We start from the raw sequence: 8,494 nt of genomic DNA on the forward strand, positions 1-8,494 counted from the left end.
GTAGTGCTGGAACAGGAAGCATTTCCTCTCACCCGGGAACTGGGAGCATGTTGGGGGCGGGGGGGGGGGGGCTTGGGTCGAGGAGGGCGTGTACTGACACGCCCGGGGTCTTGCTCCTGCCCCTGCTGGGTAACCTTCATTGTCATGGGGGGGGGGGCTTTCTGTCTAATTCTGCTGATGTCCAGGACTTGGCCAGAGTTGAGTTCATCTGGACCCCACCATTTCCACCCAGAGCCCAATGTGTAGGTGAGAAGAGAGGAGACCCCCCTCCCCGCCCCCACCCTCCCCATCCAGGCTCCGGAAGCCTCCTGCAGAAGGACAGAAGGACAGAAGGTCAGCTGGCAGGCTCGGCACAGAGGCGGCCCGGCCTGCCTGGCCAGGCCCCTGGCGGTGAGTGCGCTTCTGAGCCACCCCTCAGTGGGCCGGGCCGGGTCGGGCCCAGAGCGACCTCCGCACTGCACTGACCGCCTTTGCTCAGACACATGCGGCTCTCCTGGGACGGTCACCAGCCCACACACTGGGAGGGCTTCCTGGCTGCCCCCACGCGGAGTCCGTGCCGTGACCCCTGAGCATGGCACCCACGCCGCTCCCGCCCCCACCAGGCCCCTCGCCAGCTCCCACACTACCCCCCAAGACCCCCGGCTGCCAGCCCGCCTCTCGCAGCCGCCCCTCGGGCCTGTCCTCAGCCCCGCGCAGGGTCTCTGCCCTCAGCAAACCTCCGTTCCCTCCTGCCTCTCTCCTCCCCGCCCTCCCTCCGCTGCCTGGGCTCGCGGACCCCCCACTCCGCTACCATCCCTTCCCCCACCTCCACACCCCGGCTCCCTGGAGTGCGGAGACACCGGCACTGCCTTCCAGGGGGTTCTGCCCCAGCTTGGTCTCCACAGGGCTCTAGACTAAGCTTCTCTCCCAAGGCCTGGCCCGGAGCGCGGAGGAGGGAGAGGGTCAGAGGCTAGAGGGCTGTCGGGCAGGCTACTCTCAGGAAGGCGCCCGGGATGGTGGGCTGGGCAGCTGCGTGTCCTTGAGGGCCGAGGGACCTGGCCCAGCCAGCTCAGCCGGAGGCTCGCTCAGGCCGCAAACCCACTTTCCTCCAACCAGCTGAAATGTTGTTGTCTCCTGCGCCCCCGTGAGGTCAGTGGCCCACATGACACCCATGTGGCCACCAAGGTGGGGCTTCAGAGGGGGGTGCTGGAGAAAAGCACCCCAGTCCCCCTTATTCTGCTCCAAAAGCGGGGCCCATTCACCTCCCCGGGTTCTCCAGGCCCTAAGAGACACCAGGTCTCCCCAGCTCTGCTCAGCGACGGCGAGGTCCCCACCCCCAGCAGGGGGGCTGCCGACCCCACCCTTGCCTTCTTTCTTCTGCTCAGGGCAGGGACCCCCATCCCAGCAGACGGGGGGTCCCTGTGCTGCCAAGTTCACACAGACTCCAGCTGTCCTGGGGAGCCTCGGCCTGTCCTTGTGTCGGCCTCCCGGCGTTCACAGGGGCCCAGGCCCCCTCCCCCAGGGCTGCCCACAGTGCTCACTCATGTTTGCTAAATGTTTGGAGACACAGGCTGCTATACTGAGCTAGCCAGGAGCAGAGCCCTAAATAAACCCAGCTTCTCAGCAGAGCAAGGGTGAGCCCCGGGAAGGTGGGTCCAAGGCCACAGCAGCCCCGGCCGCTGAGACTAAGTGAGGTAGCTAGCGTACAGCCCCAGCCGGCACTGCAGCCTGCTCTGGTTCTGAGAGGCCCGAGGAGTGGACATTCCATGACCTTCTGGAAGGTCACAGCCCCCGGCCAGGAGCTTAGGGGAAGTTTCCTGGCAAGCCGACGGCCCAGGAGCTCACAGCCAGAGGTGGGCCTAGGTGACTCTGAATTTCAGGCGGCAGCAGACAGGAGGACCGGGGCTGGCGCCTGATCTAGTGGGGTTCTGACACCACAAGCTGCCCTGCTAGCAGAATGCCTGGGTAAGGGGCCCCACACCTCCCTGGCTCCTGGGGAAGCCCCGTCATTGCCAAGGAGTTGGGGCTCAGTCCCACGGTCACAGCCCAGGCCTCTGAGTTGTCTAGTGAAGAAGATCTAGGGTTCAAGGCAAGCCCCAGGGCCAGCCCAGAGTCCCCGGTCCCAGTTCCTTCCCCAAGAAGCTGAGGCGGGAGGCCACATTCCCCTCGGTCCCTGTCCCTGCGGCTGTCCCTCTCTCCTCCCCCAGGCCCGAGTGCTCCCTCGGAAGGATGTCAGATCTGATGGGGCCAGAGCCAGGACAGAGGAAGGGGCCCACAGAGAGCCCAGCTGGGACAGCAAACGGGCCTCGGGGGTCGCCCGCTGCGGGGGGCTGGCTGGGGCCAGGGCTGGGGAGATGGCCTCGATTTATCTCTGCAGCCAGCTAGCGGCCCCGGGTCTGGAATCCGGGGTTAGGCTGAGGTTTGCCTGCCCTGCTGTGAGCAGCTTGTAGCTGGACAGAGAGGATGCTGGGAATTCCTTCTGGAGTCCTGAGCGGGTCTGGGGGTCGGGGCCATGGGCAGAGGGGAGGGGGCGAGGGCCAGTGCCAGGCTGCATGGACGCAGCCCAGCCTGCCGTGGGGGGTGGGCCAGGGCTGGAGGAGCCTGAGCTGCGGCCTGAGGAAGAGGGACAGGAAGAAGGCCGAGGCTGAGCAGGAAGTGACCGGGCCTTGTCTATAGCACAGGCCAGAGCCAACCGAGAGATGGCAAGAGTCAAGGGCGTCCGGGGGCATCCACTGGCACCATGAGCCCTGCTCTTCCCTCGGGACGGACGCAGGAGCCAGCTCAGCCGCAGGACTTCCTGGGGAGCAATAGGTCAGAGCCTGTGAGGTGTGCCCTGGACACCCCGCCTTGCTGCGAGTGACCGGGCCTCTCCTGCGGCCGCCCAGAAGCAGGCTGGGGTGCCGCCGCAAAGGTCACGGGCAGCTCCCTGCGCCCGGCAGAGCAGACCGGACACTTGGCCTGCTGAGGAGACAGCCCACCAGGTCCCGCTGGCCAGGTCAAGGTCAGACCTCACCTCAGCCCAGCTGACCGGGCTTCCTAGAGGAGACGCTGTCAGGCACCATGACCAGGCAGTCACAGAGGTTTGGGGTCCTGAGCGAGTGGCCACGCCGGAGGCTCCCGTGCCTCCATGCTCACACACACAGACACACGCACACAGTGTTTCTCAGGGGGAGGGGTGGGGGCGGGGAGGAAGGCCACCCTGCCCAGACACCACGCATTGCCGAGGGTCAATTCCAGATTCCCGGGCCAGCCTACCACAGCGGCAGAGGACATCTCCTGTGGAGCCCTGGGGACTGACACACAGGGCTGAGGGCCCGGAGCCGCGGCTGGCCCTCGCTCCGACTGCCCTGCGCCCTGGACTGTTGGCAGGGCACGTCCAGCCACGTTCCACCTGTACAGTGGAGCCATGACAGTCCCAGCCCACCCCAGACACCTCCTTTCTCCTCCCTCAGTGGGCCTGGGCCCACTCTCCTGTCAAAACAGCACATGGAGTCTGGTCTCCAGGCTACAAGACTCCTTGGGGATGAGAGGCCGGGAGCCCCAAGGAGCCCCAGCCCCCGAGCCGACTCCTACCCCCCCGCTGCCCCTCTCTGGCTGTCCCCTGGGCCAGCGGCCCGGGGGCATCTCTCGGTATGCCCCGAAGACCACCAGGTCCCAGCCTGTGGGATGGGTATGTGTTGACTCCCTCACCCTGACCCAGTGTGCTTGACACTGCCCGGCAGGGCACGGCGGTGGGGGACTGAAGGCCAAGGCATGGGCAGTCCACCCGCCGAGGCCAGCCAGGAAAGTACAGCTTGGGGAAGTGGGGGCAAGGCAGAGAGGGAGGCCAAGAAGAAACACTGACCTTGCCAGGCGCCAGTACTCACGCCTGTAATCCTAGCTACTTGGGAGGCTGAGTGCTAAGGATCTTAGGTTCAAAGCCAGACCCTGGAAGGAATGTCGGTGAGACTCTTAACTCCAATTAACCAGGAAAAAGCCGGAAATGGAGATGTGGCTCAAGTGGTAGGGTACCCATCTTAAGAGTAAAAGCTCAGGGATAGTGCCAGGCCCTGAGCTCAAGCCCAAATCAGGACACACACACGTGCACGCACACACACACGCTCACGCACACACACACACACATGCACACACATGCTCACGCACACATGCACACGCGCGCACACACACGCACGCACACACGCACGTGCACACACACGCACGCACACACGCACGCGCACACACACACATGCACACACACGCACGCGCGCACACACACCCCCCTCTCAGACCGCTGCGCTTCCAGGACCCCCAGGCTCGGCCTCCACGGCGCAGCCCTCTCCTGCTCACCACCAGGCCTCACACAGGCCCCGGCTCGGGCTGTGGCGGCCCTGCCGGGCCTGCGCCAGGCCGGGGAGATGAAGAATCTGCAGCTCAGGGTTTCCATGGCCCCACGGGGCGGGGAGGCTCTGGCACACGTGTGTGTGGGCACCGGGGACACGTGTGGACGCCCTCCCTCCGGCCCACCCACCGTCACTTTTTCCTCTTTCTCTAACCCCAACCTTAGGGCCGGCTCAGGCTGGGCAGGGCCAGCAAGACAGAGAGGAGGAGGAGCCACTGCAGAGGTGAAATCGGGGAGCTTGGTGGCCAGAGCCAGAGTTGGGGGGGGGCTGCTGGGACACTCATTTTTGAGGTGCCAAACTGAAGGCATCCCAATGTTCCCCAAATCCCACCTGCTCCCACAGCAGCGCCTAGGCCTTGACCCCCGTCCCAGGCCTGCCCTCCCTGCCTAAGATTTTGAGGGATTTCTTAGAAAGAGCAATTAGAGCAAGCCGCAGGCACAGTGAGGTCCAAGAACTGCACGGCAGGCCCAGCCCGCTTCCTCCCGGCCCACCGTGCCAACGGGTCCCAGGTAGCCAAAGGCGTAGGCGGCCAGCCTCTGCATCTGTGAGGCTGCCCGGGACCACGGTCTCCATCCACTGGGGTTGCCAGGCCTGGGGTGCAGGGCAGAGAGACATCCCAGACCCCCGGAGAGAGCTGCAGGCCCAGCCCGCACGCAGGCCCAGCCTACACGCAGGCCCAGCCCGGAGGCTCCACAGTGGGCCAGGCCGCCAGCAGTTCCCCTGCCGGGGGTCTCCAAGTGCAGGCTGAGTCCTCCCCACACTGGGCCGTCCAAGACAGTTGGCCACAGCAGAAAGAACAGGGAGGCATGGCTCGAGTGGTGGAGCAACTGCCTAGCAAACACCAGGACCTGAGTTCAAATCCCACTATTGCCACACAGGGGAAAAGGAAGGAAGGAATCCACAGGACATGCGGAGAGGCTAGGGCACCAGAGGGCTCCCTGGAGGAGGGGCAGGAAGGAGTTTCTACCCCCAGATGCCCTACTAGAAGTTAGCCTGACTCCGCCTTGCTCGGGGTGGGTGAAGGGTCTTCTGGGAGCCGCGGGCTGGGCATGTGTGGGTGCGGAGAGGCTGCTCACCTGTGGTGGTGGAGTGGGGCTCCCTGTTGGGGAGGTACGCCCTGGGGCAAGGTGGAGGAGCAGTGCCCCCCCCCCGCGCTGCAGGGTTGGGGGCGAGGAAGGGCATGTCTCCTGCATGAGACGCGGGGGCGGGGCAGGGGTTCAGCCACCAGGACACGGAGGGCCGGACGTGGGCCTCCGCTGGCGGGCACTCAGAGCCTGCACTCGAGCTGGGGACCAGTGGCACTCTGGGGTTTGACCTAAATTTCAACGCAGAGGGCCCAGCACCCTCGGCGCTCAGACCCTGGGGGCTGTGGGACCCCAGTCCCCAGATCCATCATTCTAGCCCAGAACTAGGCTGCCCACTCCTGCCGGGTCCCCGGTGTCTGCACACACAGACCCAGCACAACAGACTCTGTCTGTCCACAGAGCCGCCCTGTTCCGAGGGCCCTTCCTGGGCCTCTGGGTCAAAAAGACTGGATTCAGAGGAGGGAGACCCTGGCAGGGCCACCCGGCTCGGAAGGAAGCCATGCATCACCCTGAGGCCTGGCCCACCGCTTGTGCCGCTGCGGCCGGTGGGCCTCACCAGCCACGGCCTGCCAAGCAGCCCGCCAGCCCGTCCGTCCACCCGCCAGGCGGCCCCTTGGCCGGGGCTCCAGCTCCATCCACCACCAGTACTTTCTGCAGGCCCGGGCTTCTGATCCCAGAGGTATTCCAGCCCCAAGTCCTGCCCCTCGGCCCAGCTCAGTGCCCCAGGACAGATGTCAGAGGCAGGCAGCACAGCGGGAGGTTTGAAGAAGGGTCCCCCAAGGCCCCTTGTGCACTTCAGAGGAGGTCTTGTGGACACCCCCCTTTGCAGGACCAGTGTGTGGGGTTCTGTGCTGCCCTCAGGACAGGCGCTCAGCTCCAGTGCTTTGATAGCACAGCTGCTTATTCGCAGGAGAAAGTTGGGGTGCAAGCATCCCACCCGCTTGCTATGGGCATGGGGGTGTGCCCCTCCTCTGATGAAGACCCTGTGGCACCCACTACACACTCAGCAGTCTGTGCCTCAAAGGGCCGGACACACCCCCTGTCCCCCGCCCCCCTGCTCTGCCCTGTGGCCATACCACCCAGGACAGGATGGGCTGGAGGGGGCAGCCCCCCCCCCCGTGGGGTAAAATTCCAAACCTCCCCCCTGCACAGGAGAGGCAGGTGGAGGCTGGGGGCACCTACCAGCCCCGAGACGTCCAGCAATGGGGCACGCATCCCCCTTGGGGACACAGACGGCCCCCTGTGGCTGGCTGGGGCCCAGACCTGCCTGTGCAGTGGGCCTGGGCTGCGGGCAGTGGTACCAATCCAGACCCTAACTGCCCAAGCCCCGCTCCTGGCTTCGTGACCAGAAAGGTAAGCTGGACCTCCGGGGCCAGCCCAGCCGCGGGCCCAGCTCATGCCGAGGCTCCCCTCCCCACAAAGCGCCCCATGGTCCCCTCCAAACTGCCCGCACTTCGTAGACCCTTGTTATCTGTCTGCAGGGTCGGCAGCCAGTGCGGCCCGAGGCCAGAGGCGTGAGCACGGGCTGCTGAGTCTCCGCCTGGGTGAGGAGCTGCTAACCCTGCGTGCAAGGGACAGAGAAGGCCGAGCTGGGCGTGGGCTTCGCCATGCCTGCAGGCTGCCCCCACTCCTGCATCAGGCAGAGAGGGTGGCTTATTGGCTTGGGGAAGTCACCTGACTTCTGGTACCCACCACACAGAAGGCATGAGTGTCGGGAGGGTGTGGTCAGGTATGCCATTCCAGGTGTGGGGCTCTGGGCGGGGCAGGGGGAGTGGCCAGGGCCCAGGTAACCCGTCTCTGGGCACCAGGCTCCCAGCTGCATGGACCAGAGCCCCCCCCCCCCCCCCACCGCCATGGCTTGCTCTATATCCAGTTCAAGGAGCACCAGCCACTGCTGGGTGGATTTTGAGCCCCCTGGCTTTTGTAGCCATGGGAAGCAAGGGCCGGAATATCTCTCATGGGGCATGCAGGCCCTCCATGAGTCCAGACATTTCCAGAAGTTGCTGGGTCAGACTCGAGGGAAACTTACTGGGCATGGTCCATCTCGGTGAGCTTGGCCCTCCGACCCAGACCTGCCCCCAGCCTTGCTAGTCTCTCAGGTGGCTTGAGGCTGCTGGAGAGGAGAGGAGAGGAGAGGAGAGGAGAGGAGAGGAAGGGGAGGAGAGGAAGGAGGGGAGAGGAGAGGAGAGGAGAGGAGAGGAGAGGAGAGGAGAGGAGAGGAAGGAGAGGAGAGGAGAGGAGAGGAGAGGAGAGGAGAGGAGAGGAGAGCCCAGCGGCTCCGTGCCGGCTCGGCCGGCCTTCCTGTCGAGGAGGCAGCGGGCATGGAGACAGCAGGTGGGGTGCTGGAAGGCTTTATTGTTATTCTCACTCGGCCTGGCAGAGCCCTGTGTGCCAGTCTCTCCCCTTCCCACCCCCTGCCACACACATGTAGCTGTTTTATCCCAGGCTGGCTCTGCCATTATAACTAGTTGGCAACTGGGGAGGGATTTCTTTTGTCTTCCAAGAAATGGTGAGCCCCTCTCAAAATGGCCTACAGGATGGAGGCACCAAAGCCAGAATTGACCCCCAGAAAAATCCGGATAACCCGGGGCTTGTCTGGGAGCTGAGGCCCTCTCCAGGGAGGGGCGGGGAGAGGATGCCACCTCTGCCACCACCCCGTGTGCCTGGGCTGGACGAGGGAGGGGCGCCCACCCCCCCAGGCCCTCCCAGAACGGGGTTGGGGTGGTCATGGAATCAGGGGAACCTTGAAACTGCCGGAGGGCCGGAACCTGTGAGCTCATGAGCAGGAAGGGGGGTGGGCTGACGTCTGCGCTCCCTTCCCTGTGCCCTTTTCGGGGTCTCAGGGCGCCGGGCTGGCGCCTGCTGGATAGGGTGTCCACATTCCCTTCCTCTTCAGGAGGAGCGCAGGAGCACCCGTGCCAGCCCTGGAAATAGCCCCTGTCCCGTGGCCCGCATGCACAGTGCACAAGTGGCCGTGCTGGTTGCTGGTTGGTCTTCCTTTGGTGGGCACAGGTGGCCTTGTGGTGCTCAGGCCCAAACAAGGCCAACAGC

This window comes from Dipodomys spectabilis, unplaced genomic scaffold (genome assembly GCF_019054845.1).
Source record: "Dipodomys spectabilis isolate Male_0828 unplaced genomic scaffold, ASM1905484v1 ptg000728l, whole genome shotgun sequence".
Classification (NCBI taxonomy): Eukaryota; Metazoa; Chordata; class Mammalia; order Rodentia; family Heteromyidae; genus Dipodomys; species Dipodomys spectabilis.